The following is a 16,279-nucleotide window of genomic DNA, read 5'->3' on the forward strand; positions in this document are numbered from 1 at the left end:
TAATAATTTATATTTTTCCAATAATCTTTTTTGGTATCCACATAACAGAAATTAAAATGAAATATTTTGCAATAAATGCTAAGTCAATTATTGAATCTATTACTTCATTTGATCTAAGTATTTTCAACTGAGTGAAATAAATCTTTTACTTCTTTTGTTTCAACATGGCTATAAAAGACGATGTTCCTAGAGATCATTTTTATTCCTGTCGACGTTGTCAATAACAGATGAGTTTTCTTATCATTTCACTGTTTTTTGGTTCCCTACGTTTCCAGTGTTCGCAGTCAACCACCTAAAACAAGTTAACATTCATTCATTTAAAAAACACAGAAGTAGATAACGTGAATATTCGAGATTTTTATTTTGTAGCGTTCGTAACTCGAGCCGAATGCGAGGAATGTAACCATACAAGTCAAAATACCGAAATCGTCCAGCCATTACATAATACTTTTTACACGTGAATAACCCCGGAAACTAGCATTATCGCTATTGTCGCCTACGATAAAAGAAAAAAATAAACTGAAACAAATTCAGACTAGACTAGACTTTCATCATATTATCGACTGTTACAGTTTTAACCTGTCACAGACGGCAAGCATATTAACAGTTTCACTATGTTATCTATTACTTCATTTGATCGAAATTTTCCAAGATTGATTTCAGAAATCTTTTACTTCATTTGATTTGCACACGATTTTTGCTATATAAGACCTCATTAGTCGGAGCTTGTTGTTTATTATTGTTGCCATTGTCGATAGCAGATGACAGCGGTCTGTAACATGTTAAGGATGGTCTGTCTGTTAAGGATGAAACTTCCAGATAGACGGTAGACCTTTCGCATTTCTTTTGGCTGTTAAATAAGTTTTTTACTCGTCTTGATGTGACAATAGAGTGAGGAGTGGACTGTTTAAGGGTGCAAATAACATTATTCTTTTAACAAAGTCTTATGTTTATAGATCGCATCGGAGGTAGCACTGTACCAAAATGCCACAATCTATTCTGGAGTGGTGATCTCAAATTATTTGAGGAATTTTCCTCGTTTTTCAAGATACTCCGTAAATACATTGTGGCTTCTGAGAGCTATCATTAGAAGATTTTTTTAAAAAGAAATTACTTAAAAGTAGAACACAATCAGACTTTGTAAAACTTTATCGATTTTACACAAGACACGTACTCAATAGCTGAAGAACTTTAATCTATTTATCATAGAATGCTGAATTGAATGCTGACAGTATGTACATAGTATGATTTAATTGATTCCGGTTTACAAAAGAAAATTCCCCTTTTTGGCTCCTTTTGAGACGATTACGATCGTAAATAAAAGTTTGCCCATTGAACTACTTGTGAATTGTTATTAAAAATAGGCCGAAGGGCCTAGGGCAACATCGTTGTCAGATCACATCTATTTTCTCTCACTCGAAGTATTCGTATGAATGTTAGTGGACTTGCTTAACACTTAATTCATCAAAGACATTTTTGTCGCTTGGTTTAAAATATTTTTAAGTGTAAAACTTTATATTGCGGAAAATACACTTGTTGGATAACATTAAGAGGCCTAATATTGAGCAATGTATAACCAAATTTCAATCATTGAGCTTAACACACTACACCAAATAATCGAGTCCAAATCGTTGTTGCTTTACCATAAAAAAATAGAATTATCAATTTCAAGAGACCCTTTTTACAAAACAATAATCGCTAACACATTTTTCTTTGCATATAAAAGAAGCAGTAAGATCAGCATGCATTTTAAATATAATACTCGAAAACACACAACACTGCTGGTTGACCTAATTTTAGGTTTTTTTAAATTTTTCACAGAGACTCATCGTTTAACTAATAAATGAAAAAAAAAGAAGAAAACTAGGCCATATGATTATATGATAAAAAAAACTGTACACAAATATATCACATTGGCCCTTCAAAACATACATTTGTGTATACCATTTTCTTAGCTATGCGCGTTCGGTTTTTTATTTTCGCTTTTTCGGCTTTGCATGTGTTGCGCGTAAAAAAAAGTTTTTTTTGGTAGTTGGAACATATTTATGTTCTGGTGTTGTTGTTTCGTTTTTAAGTATATAATCAAGTAATGTAGCTTTATCTATTTAAATATTTAGGTTTGGGCTTGATTAAATATTGTATGGCAGGCAGGCACATTTTACGAGTTGTAAAGGGCAAAACCGAGCGTACGAATTATTAAGACAAGATAATTCGAGATAAAAAAAAAATACGAAAAACATTTTAGTGATTAATAATATATTGAATGTGTTATGTGTAGTTTGCATGTTTATTAATGCTTCATAGAGAAAATCTTCGTTCACAACTTTGATTAATGCAATTGCTACCTACTCACACTCTTATGATATAACTCATTTCCACCCAAACCATTTTTTTTTTCGATTTAATTTGATTCTTTAGATTTGGTTAATTGGCAGAATATGCTGCGATTGAGATGACTTTGTAGTTAGAAATGATATCTCAATTATAAGAATTATTAGTTTAGACAACGTTTCACAGACAAGCATCACCAGCATAATTATATTGAAGCGTCTATTTCTTGTGATTGCATATATATTCTTGTACTTCGTTAGTTTTTACACACATTTTGCTATATTAGATGGCATTAACCAGTGATTTTCACTATTTTCGCTGTTGCTGTCGTTAACAGATGAAATATCTGTCTTTTCGGGCTACAATTGTAGTGTTTTCATAGCTATTGATCTGATGGATTAGTTTTAACAAAAAGAAATCCTATTTATTTAGACGTAACTCATTATTGGTGTGGTCAGGGGTTTCCTATTCTTTGTAGCAGATCATTCTCGAGAACTTTAAGTAGATTTGATCGCTGGCGTTTTCTTATAGAAAGAGTACCATACAGTAACAGATTGTTTGACCCCTGACAATAGATGAGTACGTTAGCAGTATTGGTCAGAAAAGTAACGAACGATAAAACTACTGTAAGCTTTGCGAGTGATTATAATATTAAGTGCTGTTCCTTCATTCACATGATGATTTAGAAACGAAGTGCAGTAATATATAATTTTACTAACATTTCAAGGACGATTTGCTTCCGGACGATGTTTTTGTGATAACACCTAAATTTTTCTGTTAAGTGCCTCGAAAATGTACTGTTTTTTTGCAACGTTCCTCAAGGTCTAGTCTTTCAAAAAAAAAAAAAATCTAATAAAGTTCTCAACATTTTTGATAAAAAATTTGAATCTAAACAAAAAGTTGTTCTATGGTATCTTCAAAGCGTTATTGTTTTTTTACATCTGACAAAAAAAGCCTAAATCTGTAGGAGGGTTTATCGGAGTTTGTTCACTTTATAGAAAATCCCACGGTGTGCCTGAACCAAACCTAATCACAAATTTTTGCACCTCAGATTTCTCTTCGTATTTTACTTTTTTGGGTCATTACAAACAATATCGTTTTTCTATTGATAAGGTAGAAGAATAGTAGACGATAAAAAATGACTGCCGTAGTACCGTTCCAGCTGTAGAGCCCTCAGAAAAAAGAAAAAATCTGCATTTTGGCACCAACTTTTTTTCCAAGATATCTGTGGGCTTGCAGCACAAAAGTTCATTTATATGTGCAACGATAGTGGGTGAGGCCAGCTACAACATACCCCATACTCAGTTCCGTGGAACAACGAACCTGCAGAGAATCCGGACTCTCCGAACATTCACTATATTTTCAGTCATAACTCTCGTGGATGAACTCGCACCAAGCAGTGCGTATACTCTACCTGTAGGTCTTTCCAAGGCCGACATTCGTACAACATTACAACAATTTAAAATAATTTTTTCTTGAGTTATTGCCGATAAACTGTTTTCGGTACCCTCTGACATGTCTTTACTTTTGAGAGCTTTTGACAGAAAATAATTTTTACTTTACTAGTGAGGTAATGTGGCCTTTCCCTCACTAGTGAAGACCCTTTCCTCCGCTTGTAAAGTAAAACGCCATACTTTACACGTGAAATAATTTGATATCTCGTATCCAGATGAGTAAAAGTATCCGAGGGCTTCAGCCCGTTCACTGGTATAGTAATATACTATTTTTTAGAAAAAGTGAAAGATACGTGTTTCCTAGAATTGAAAGACGAAACCAACGAGCTATCACTCATTAAAATCGGAGACCGCTTGTTCCCCAATCGCCTGAAGTCTTGGCGATTTGACTCTTAAGCTGAAAAAAGTTTCAGGAAGAGAAGATGAAAAACTCGTTCCTTCAATCAGTTTAATACATTTCTGAATATCCAAAATCCAACTCAATACATTTCTACTGTCGCATCTGATTTTAAATAAATTTTCATTTTCAAAAAATTCCATACACAAAAAAATCCAATATTTTATCTCAAAAAAAGATTGCACGGTGTGAATTGGTGAATCTAAATTCAGTGAAACTTTTTCTTTAGTGTGTTACTGTAACATTAGGTCGACTATATAAACATTTTGTTTACTCAAAAGTAAGAAAAAAAACTGCGCCGAAAGAAACATTCAAATCCAAAATATTCAAGTCCATCGTTGAAACAGAAGTGGTCCACCGAAAATTATCTAACACCAAAATTATATGATTATGTACACGTGATCAACCTAAATACCTATAAAGCCGCGCTGCGCTCTATGAACGTACGTAAGCTGTGTATATGCTATTTGAATAAAACCCAAATAAAAAAAATCCTACTTTCGCTTTTCAAAAAATTAAAATTCATTGTTGTTACGTATGTGCCGTGTAATATACTTAGGTTATACATCTAAAATACGATGTGTAGGTATATAAGATAATACATAATACATAAAATGAATTTAAATAACTTTTAATTAAAATTTTTTGATATATAAACTGACTGTGTATATAAATGTTCTCTCTGCAGACTCAACTATGCATAATAAATGCACGTAAAATAAATTTTAAAAGTAAATCGTCGTTCCACAAGACTTTTTAAAAGAAATTTACAATCTCCGTTCTATACTCGAAAAAACCGTACATACTCCGATTGGTGATTTAACTTACAACAATAGAGGTGTAAACAATATATTAACTAGACTGTGAGAGTGTCTGTATAGTACGCTATTTGCGGGTTATATAATTCTGCTTTTCGGTTCACCACGATAAAATAATCCACTCTTTTCGGTCTATACTCTATTATGTATACAACAAAAGCATCATTTATATATATGTATATATACCGAAACAACACATAACATTAGATCAGAAATCACTTTTAATTTCACTTTGAATCAAAATTAGGTCGCGACGTGATCATTTATTATGTTTTTAGAGTCGTGGTAACAACTCGACTTATGTTTGACGATGAATATATTTTACCATTCATTGATAGTCTACCGTATTTTTTGCTGTTGTTTTTTTTCTGTAAATTTTGAAACAAATTTTATTTTATTTTCGTTTTTTGATGATCGATTATAATGATGCATCTACCGTTCAGAACTTATTGGATGGAATCTTTTTTTAGCAAATATAAAAAAGCACAAAGAAAAGCGATTGTATTTTAACAATACAATGGCTATGAATATATTTCTTTCATCTGGGAATCATTTTTGTGCTGATATTTTTGTTTAACTTTATAGTAAATGTATTTTAGATGAAAGATGGTGACGGAAATTTTCGCACACCACATTTTGAAATGTAATTTTTTTTTTTAAATGAATTGAAAAGCGCTAAAGTTGCGATTATATTTTTATATAGTAGGTAATAGCGAACTCACAGCTCTTCACTGTATTTTAGTCATTATTTCAGAATACTGTTAAAATTAGTGTTAAAGAACCACTTTGTTGCGCGACAGGGAAAACTGGATACAGAAAATTTCCTTAACATCAATTCAAACCAAACAATGTTAGTGTCTTCGCGTTAGTTTTATAGAGCTTTTTTAGTTTTATTTCTGAATTCCGTTGGAAAAATGAAAATTTATGTTAAAATTTCAATAAAATGGAAGCTAATTTAGCGCAGATGTAACTGAATTACCTTAAGTATTATAGGGTAACTCAATGTAGAGTTGGACATTCCAGTTTAAAAATAAAACGGTTGACGCTTAGAAGTAAAACAGATCCACAAACGTTTGTCCTGAATAATAATTTGTGATTTATTTAATCTTATTTATGTTCAATTTAAGATATTGCAAAATGAAAATTGGAATCACTTGAAATCCCATATCGATTAGGCTGTAATTTTCTCGGTAAAAAGTTGGAAGATTCCTATTGAAGAGTGCGTAATTATAAACCAATAAATTCATTTCTGAAGCAATCCAGAAAACTGTAAAAAATGTAACGTACAGTCGGCGACTTGAACCAAGTAACGCATTTTTCAGCTGATCCGCTCATACAAACAAAAGTGCTGACTATATGAAAAAGTTACACGCATGGTAGCAATAACATCGTCAATTATTTCAAAGTCGCCGACTGTAATATGAAAACGAAACTTTCTAGATACCTTTTTTTTCAACTTCTCGATGTCCAAAGTAGATAATCAAAATTAATGACACCAGTTACATTGCGAATCACAATATTTCATCTGCTATCGACAATGAAGACAATAATCAACCATACACTCTGCATGACGTCCGATATATAGTAAAATGTATGTAAAAACAAATGAAGAGAAAGATTTTGTTTCAATATATTGAAATAACTTAGATCAAATCAAGTAGTAGATTCGATGGTTCCCCTAATGATATGCTTACCGTATACGTTTGTCTGTGACACATTAATGTTGTTAACAATTTTAGTATTAAGTATTTTAATTTCAAGCAGAGCACACAGTTTATCGATACTGATATGTTAAAATTCCCATTGGAACATTAGATGAAACGAGAAACATTTGTCATTTAAATATATTTCAATTCAAGTCTGTACGACAGTTCCGTTTCAGATGGGAAATTTGTTGAAAAAAACAGACTTTTTATGCTGATGTGAATACATTTAAAGAAAACATTTCAAATTAAGAAAAAAATACATGCAAACCACTGAAGTGCAAAAGATATACATTTAGAGATAACCTTTTTAAAAAGTGGTAAGTCTAAAGCTGCAATTCAAAAAGAAGCTTGAGACTAAAGATTCGTAAAGACATTTTTCTCTCTAAATATCTACAGCCTACGAAACCGAAGTGGTGGAGCATTTTCTGCCAAATTGTTACCCACAGTTAGATTAACATCTGTCTGTTTCTGAGTGTTTCACAGGTTTTGGTATAGGTAGTGATCGGCTATTGTTCACCGATATTTGTGAATGTAGCTCAAAATTTAAACTCAATGAACCTTTAACACTAACTTTATTTTGTACATCGTGTTCTGAAAGTAAAGCATATGGAACGTTAAGTAAATTAATGTATTTACTTACTGCACCTCCAGTAAATGAGTTGTTACATCATTGCCGGCTAAGGTTAGTATTTGTGAAAATATTACATCAGTAGAAGCAGTAAAAGCAGAAATTAAAAAATAACTGGAAGCGATTTTAAGAGTCAAAGAATGCCTTCCTGTTTCTCTTGTGACAAAATGTTCTATAATTCAGATGTTATGTAAAGTATGATGGTACAAATTAAGAAAGTTGATATTTTATGGTTTTTTACCACGTGAAACAAAGGAATAGTCTACCTAGGAAAGAAATTTGGAAATTCAAAAAAGAACGGAGTTTTTCGGCCAGAGCGGAGTGATAGCCGCGAATTACTCCAGTTGGAATTTCCGACTTTCGTCCTGAGGTAAACACAACGTTTTTCATATGAAGACAACCCATCTCACCCGAACTGTCATCAGATAAAGTGTCAAAAGGACATCATTTTCTCATGGCATTTTGAGTGGAGAAAATAAGGTAAATTACATCGCAAATATGAAAGTTAAATTTTTCCTTTAATCAGCTTTTAGTCTGCATTTGAATTTACTGATGAAATTAACGTACGAAATTGTTTCGAATTTTGTTTAAAACAGCCATTGCAACCATGTCATTCAGCTAAATAAAGAGTTCCAAACAAGGACGTAATCTACTATTGTTGAAAATAAAGATAGCTATCATATTTTATCAGATCCACATTGATACAGTCTGGTACTTCCGTTGAGCTAAGCATTTACAACAGACTGATCTCTTACTTCACTAGTTTTAGCATGCATTTTGCTATATATAAATTTAATTAGGCAGAGGTTCTCGCTTAATTTTATTGTCGTTGTATAAGTATAACAGATGCGACATGATCTTAGAGTAATTATACCTAGAGAGGTATTTCGTACGATAAAATGTGGTCATCAGTTTGTATAAGATTCACATTTCGTACAATTTTACGTAGAGCTTTTCACTAACACATGTAGGCGTTGAAAATTTTGATAGTTGTCAGTTTTGTATTTTTCAAATCGCGTACCACTATTTTGGAATTTAGTCTCGTTTTCGTGTGGTTATTGACCTCGGCTTCGCCTCGGATCAACAAAATTCACACGAAAACTCTTCTTTTTCATCTTTTTATCCCTAGTAATGTAAAATACTATTACATGACTAGGAATAAAAAGATTAAAAGTAGAGTTTTCGTGTGAATTTTGTTGATCCAAGGCGAAGCCGAGGTCAATAACCACACGAAAATGAGATTTTTCATTTTTATCCCGAGTTACGTAATAGTATTTTACATGCTGAGGGCGTCGAAAGTAGTGCATAAAACATGAAAAGTACGGTTTTCGACGCATTTAGCATGTAAAAAATGTTGTTTATTTTGTGGAAGATCATATTAGAGAGGCTAAATATCCGTAAAAAAAATCTGTTCTAGTGCTTGGTTCAGCGCAATGAAAAAATTCAATTTTGTCTCTCACACTGAGTACTTTTGTGGTAAGTGTAAATGAAACATTACTCGTCCATTTCGTTAAACGTTTTCCTCTCCTAATTGGAAATGTTTAATTTTGCGAAAATGATCACACAATCCTTATGCAACCGCTCCTTTTAAGAATGGATCTAAATAAATGAACGCCATTCTTCATCCATAAATATAATACATACACCGATGGATGCATACAGCATGGAATATTAGAAACGAGGATTACATAAAAGACCTAAAAACAAAACAAAAAATACAATAAAACTTATTGTCACTAACAATTTTCACAATTCTACAGATGGTCTCGTGGTATAACACTTCGTGATGTTATATAGTTATCTCTTGTTTATTGGTAAAAAAAATATGGTAAACTTGCAGCGACGACCAAAATCAACAAAATCACAAATATCACAAACACACACGAAAACTTGCAATGAGAGAGTTGGTTCGCTATCTGTATAAATTGTAAATAAAATGAAATGTAGGTCACATTGTCGGTATAGAAAGTGAAAACGAAGCATTATTATTCAGCTACATAAGTAGGCTTTTTGGTTAATTCAGTTTCAGTTAAAAAAAATACAAAAAAAAATCTGTTTATATAATCGGTTTTTGTTAGGTAAAATGATTACATTAGACTATGGAAATAAATCAACAGAAAAATGAAAAGGTATTAGAATCTATGCATGAAAATGAAACGAAATGAATTCGATGAAAATGCATGGATATGGAGAGAAAAAAAAAAGTTGAATGCTACGGTTTATGGTTTATAGTATATTGGGTTTTTCTGCTTCTTCCTCGAAAATGTGATTCAATGGAAATTTTGGGATGGATTCTCTTTCTCAATGCTATTTCTTTGGAAAAAGTGATTCGTCATCAGGCGACATTGTCGTATTTTTAAATTGTATTACCTCTAAATATAGACACCGAGAAAACATCCCTGATGTTTCACCATTTTTTGATTTATTTAATCCAAAGAAAGCACAATTTAAGATTTATTTGGTTATGTACATAACAAGGAATAAAAAAATGAAGAGAAGAGTTTTCGTGTGAATTTAAGAATTTACACCCGAAAACGACCCTTTTTATTTTTATGCCGTGTTATGTAATGGATTTTACATGCTACATGCGTCGAAAACCGTACTTTTCATGTTTTAAGTACTTCTTTCAACGCCCTCAGCATGTAAAATCCATTACATAACTCGGGATAAAAATGAAAAGTCTCGTTTTCGTGTGTTTATTGACCTCGGCTTCGCCTCGAATCAACAAAATTCACACGAAAACTCTACTTTTCATCTTATTATCCCTAGTCATGTAATAGTTATTTGTGTATCTGTTTTGGACGATTGTTTTTAGGCAATTTCGCTTGTTGTAGCCCGAACGAAGTGAGGGCTACATGCGAAAGTGCCTAAAATCAATCGTCCAAAACAGATACTCAAAAAAATTTTCATGTAAGGGGTCGAAAACCTGAGAAAAATATCGAAACTCCCTCATTTTCGGCCCCGACACATGAAAAATACTATTACATGCTACATGCGTCGAAAACCGTACTTTTCATGTTTCAAACACTACTTTCGACGCCCTCATCATGTAAAATCCATTACATAACTCGGGATAAAAATGAAAAGTCTCGTTTTCGTGTGTTTATTGACCTCGGCTTCGCCTCGAATCAACAAAATTCACACGAAAACTCTACTTTTCATCTTATTATCCCTGGTCATGTAAAATACTATTAAAGTCATCGATGTTCCCAGTTTATGACGAACTGTAATAAATATTTCAGTTTACGAAGAATATTGATTGATGACTTAATAATTCAGAGAAAGACTTTGGCTTCTCTTTCTAAGAATTGATAATTTAGTGGAGAAAGTGTTTATTCTGTAATTTTTTTGATTAGATCGATCACAAAGGGCATTTCTATTGATAGAAAATCCTTTAACAGTCATTAGAAAATCCGCAAAATCATTGTGAATCACTTTTCAAGGCTAAGGAAAATCAAATCAAAAGAGAAAATATTTAAAAATTGAGAAAAAAAAATCAATTGAAAATCCATCCAGAATCAGTAAAATACCTTGGAAAACAATAGTAAAATCTTTGAAAATCCTCAGACGATTGTCTTTTTTAAAATCCTTTGTCAACGAAATTAAAAAGTATATGTTCCACGCAGTGCCTTTTTTAAGGAATTCATGATAAAAATTTGTGTTCGCCTATGAGAAATTTCAACTTTCAGGAAATTAAAATGAAAGCAAAATAAAGTGGAAGCAAAATGAAATGATCGATTCTGAGTGTATACAGATTTGAAAGCCAGTATAGTCTTACATACCGCCCATCAGAACTGTTTATGGTGCATTTGTTAGGTTTTTTATCTGTAAACAGTTCCAATGCATACGCATAAGCTCGAGTTTGAAGTATAAACGTGCGCGCGTAAGCTCAATACACCGAAAAAACATTGTGAATGTTATGCAAATCGACCGAAAGCTTGTTATTTAGATCTATACACGTTTTCAAATCACAATATGCTAAAAATCTTAATAAACGATCATTTCAATTTACCCTGCCTTTAAAATTATCGAGTCTGCTGTTTGACAATGGAAAAAATAAAATTGAAATTTAATTGTCAAAATTGTAGTCAAAAACCAGACTCAATCATTTTATTTTGCTTTCATTTTACTTTCAATCGATTCAAAATGGTTTCAAAAGGACTTCATTTCTAAATAGAGTATTTAGAACCATTTTGTGAAATATGTAAAAAAACTTGGTAATTTCCGGAAAAAAATATAAAAAACAAATTGCTGTTTGGGTTATTCTTGTGAAATGTCCCCAAAAAGAATTTTCTTTGTACAAAGAAGACATTTCGGCAGGAAAGTTGGCAGATGAAAAAACAATCTGTCAACTCTTCTATGTTTGGGATGGGACGGTGCAATTTCGAGATGTAGATTATTATTTTGGATCAGAATATCAGTCTGAACAACTTTCATTAAAACTTAACACTACTACGGCCCTCAGTTTTCTCTTGCCTCGAATTTCACTCTTGTTGGAGTGAGAAGTAAAATCTAAGAATTTTCGACGAATTGATTTAAAAAAAAAAAACATTTTATTTGTTGTAACGTACGATTGTCTAATAAGAAAAAATTTAGGCCGAGTTCATAATCGCTAACATTATGATGCTTTCTGTCAACGCACTTCAAGCAAATAGAGTACTGAAACGGCGTTGTTTCTGTACCTAAACGTGGTACAAGATTGAATTTGATTTGACCTGTGAGTGAGGTTTGAAGATTACTCCATTTCCGATCCGATTCTTAGCAATGTTTCCAACACCAGCTGCAGCCCGCCATTATACTTTTTTTATGTATAAGAACAAATGCAAATTTGAGATTTTCGAAATTCATTGAAAGCGTCGTGGAGATAGCGGATTGCCCCCTAAAATCTATCCAAAAATTCGAACTAATAATTAACGGGAAGTTATATTCGACCATTATTTTTTGTAGAACACGACCACTGGAATATTTCGTTTTTAAAATATTTTAATTCGCTCTACCGTTATATTCATATTCATCAAATTGGTATCAAAATTGCAAGATATTGTTGTATGGAACTATTTTTAACGCTCAACCAAAAAGTAATAACGTTCGTTTCTTATTCTTACCATCCATAATTAACCACTTCTCTAATCGGATGTACTTCAGAAAATTATGCCAAAATGGTAATAGAATTCAAATGACTCTGAAATTCTGAATTTGCTATTAGATTCCGCGATAATGCCTCTCAAAAGAAGAGACGATTATGAAATCTCGGTTTAAATTTTTCCATTCAACCGATTTTTATAAGATTTCTTTACTTTATTTACCAATTTTAAAGATACCCAATTTATACTCTGTACGGACGGACAATTTTCTGTGTTTGGTATATTTGGTAGACATAGGCAAACTCAAATAAAAAGCTTCCTATTTCCCATTATTCAACATCTCTAAGAGTAACTAGGACAATAAACGCAACACATGACTATTAATGTGACTTATTATTCGGAAATGTGTGTAAAGATACCGTAGTCATGTCCATGTCCAACATTTTCTTGATATATATTTTGAGCAAAAAATTCTACGAATTTATGTTTGTGTTTTTTTACGATCTTAAATAAAATTCATTAAAATTTTTAAGTTCTTCTCAAGCATCTCAGGTATACATGCGGGGAACAAGTTTAATTTTTTTTAGTTTTCATTATTTTGGACAATTTTTTTGTTTTAAATGAACAAACGAGAATTAAAAATAATAAAAACATTTGAGGTACAATGCACTTAACGGTATGAATTATATATTTTATTTTGTTCAAATCTTACGACCACATCTCGTTGATATTTTACTGGTTTAAATATAATAAAAAAGAAACATTTCTTTTAACCTATAACCCATCAAACTGTTCACATTTAAAATATAATCAAATAAAAGCCATTGTCTTTTTCCACCGAATTTAAACACACACGAAAAAACATTAACTTGTGATTTTTCATTTTCAACGTTTTTGTCAGCAAGGGCATCCATTATTATGTGAAGTAAAATTTTTATGGTCATAAATCCCGGTATACGAAGAGTGCTGAAGAGTCACTCTGATTTTAATCTTTAGACTCACAATGTATGCCTGCATTAAAACTGTTCTTTACGTTTGATTGAATTTCTCAAAAAAAAAAAAAAGAAAAATTCTTATTATTCAGTTTTCATGATCTTAAATGTGATGTGAAACTTTTTACTGCAATTTTCAAATGATTTTCTAAGAAGTATGGGAAAATTACCGGTATGCTGTACTGAGTACAGTATGCTCTTCTCGAGAAATATTTAGTTTTACCGATAAATTTCATTTCATATCTTGTTCAATGTCGGAAAACCTAAAAGGACCCTGATATAAGTGACAAAAAGCAAAATTTAGAATTAAATATTTCCGATGAAAATTATTTGATTTTTGTTCTTAGAAGTTGTCGCCTTTGTCTCCTGTACTATAGCTGAGAGCAGTGAGATTGCTTTTAAGTGCAAATATCAATTACTTTTCATGCACCATCCATGCCAAATGACCGTGTCGACGCTCAGCTGGCATCCCAATGGACATGTCCATTTGTGTGAAATTATTGGGAGCCGGTGACACCAGCAGATAATCGGAAGCCTCATCGGAAAATCGGGAAGTAAGAATTTTGAGAATGATTTCTTAACGAAAAGTGTGTACTTGATTTTGTTCCTTGAAATAATTGAACGAAAATTTGCTTCAAACTTAAAAACCATAAAAAAAAGACAATACAGAAACTAGACTTAAGACGATTACTTCAATTTTTTTAGTAGCTTCTTCCACTTCTATTGCTTCTATTGCACTTCTTTGAATATAATACAAACTGTAACAAAGTTAAACTTCTGACCTTATACCATCCTTGTATAGCATATGTAACAAAATGCTATCAGCCTTTAAGTGTTCTATCGATTAATTATTTGATAATATAGACCTTATGCTCCAACGATGACTTGACTTGCATATGCAACAAAATGCTATCAGGCTTAAACTGTTCCATCGATTAATTATTTGATCCTAGATTCTGAAACAACAGATTATCACACCTCTGAGTTGATCAGGAAGGCAGTTAAGTCGCTTTATAGTTGCCTAAAATTTTATATGAAAAAAAACCATTGAACCATTCAAACCTTGCAGCCAGCCGCCTTCTAGTCTAACAAAAATGCTCAACTAAAGAAGAATATAGAACTACATCGGTTAATCATCTGTGAGCTCTTGTTAGTGTTTTATTTTTATAACAAAAAGTGAAGTTCAGAAAATTGTTCAAGGAAATGAAGTAAAAGATTTATGCTTGCTGTTGACAGGCAAACTGCCGATAACAACTGATTTTATTCTTCATTCATACCATATGTGTCAGTAGCATGCTCTATTTTTAGGCTGTCCTCCCCTCTTCGTTTTATTGTTTTTCTGTAATTCCATCTGCATATATTAAATTTCCATTGCACCGGTCACAGCGGCTCAGAAATCCTTGATAATCTACAGATGCTGTTATATTTCCTGATTTCGTGGCAGCAATTTTGTAAGATTTTTACCCACAAAAAAGGTACATATTCCGCACCTCCGAAACAAATACCCGTAAGAGTTATACACTCATATTCAAACATAGTCAAACGAAGCTCATATTATCCGTATAACTATAACACACAACAATGATTAACATTTTTCATTTTTATTCAAAAATGTACAGAAAAAGATGTTTAAATAACGCCAATGTGTGAATAACAAAAATCTTTAATCTCTCGCTATAATACAAATCCAAAATGCACAAATGTATATTATACCGCAAAAACAAGAAATTCTTCATGTTATGCAATGTTTATACCCACCATTCAACTCTTTTCTGCAAAATGGTATGGTTTGTTTAACATGGGAACCTTTAAAATGAACAATTTTTCGTTTGCAACCGTTGACGCTGATCTACCAGATTTAACAAGTTGAATTTTTCACATTAAAATACGACGAATGTTTTATTTCCACTCCAAAATCGTTGGAAAAAAGTGAATAAAAACTTTTTTGTAGCGCTCCCATTGTAGATAGTAAAAGTGAGAACAACCAACTCAATATATTGAAATTTGGGTCAGTGAATTTACTATTGCTTAGCTGAATACAAATTTATGTATACACACAGTGAATATATAGGTATATAGGTATGCGATCGAGCACGTAGGTAAAAACAAAAGTTTTTTTTTCTTACCTCTTCTGTAAGAGAAATATACAGCAGACTGTAAATGTATTTAAATGAATTGATGTATAGGTCTAAGAGAATGATGTACTTTTATTGAATGTTCAACTGTTCCACCATTGCTGCTTCTAAGCTCTGTATGTACCAAGATAGTTCCGCACTACTTTTTAAATTAATTCGTACACAGCCGAAAAAAAAAACGAGAGCCAATAATTATATATATCCAAACGTTAAACCATAAATTACTTGAGTATTTCGACATAATAAATAGGACAACAAATTTATCGTGATGCATACTCAAGTCACACTCAGTCATTCCAATTACCATAGCAGTGTCCGTTTTATATAATATTTATAGTTGATGAATGGCGTATTCATATTTTCTATTGTTGTGCTTTTAAATGATATCCCTACGCGGTTGCTAGGAATCTCGCGCCGCGTCATTCACAATAATTCACATTTTGACACATTTTGTATAAGGAAGATGTCACTTTGTGAGTTATTGTGAATGACGCGGCGCGAGAGTCCCTAACACCCCCTACGCAGGTTGATTGTAAACGATATGGCGTAAAAATCCTTTAAAATTTCATTGGTAATTGAAATTCAGATAATTTCATCGAGACTAAAGTTCCACGAAATCATTTATGTTTTTAATTAGAATACGAATGTGATTACCAAGACTACCATGAGCTCAGTTCGTCTCACACATTCCTTGAACTTACTTGGGAATTAAAACGAAATTAATGGAAATTTTT

General features: G+C 32.2%; 1 long non-coding RNA gene across 1 annotated transcript; it reads left to right on the forward strand.

Annotated features, from left to right (window-relative positions):
• Positions 1-6,713: 6,713 nt before the first annotated feature.
• Positions 6,714-14,872, forward strand: LOC119082351. The gene is made up of 3 exons (XR_005088627.1): positions 6,714-6,738; positions 7,366-7,367; positions 14,855-14,872. It is a non-coding gene; the product is annotated as an uncharacterized LOC119082351 (long non-coding RNA).
• Positions 14,873-16,279: the final 1,407 nt, after the last annotated feature.

The sequence above is a fragment of the Bradysia coprophila genome, unplaced genomic scaffold (genome assembly GCF_014529535.1).
Source record: "Bradysia coprophila strain Holo2 unplaced genomic scaffold, BU_Bcop_v1 contig_415, whole genome shotgun sequence".
In the NCBI taxonomy this organism is placed as follows: domain Eukaryota; kingdom Metazoa; phylum Arthropoda; class Insecta; order Diptera; family Sciaridae; genus Bradysia; species Bradysia coprophila.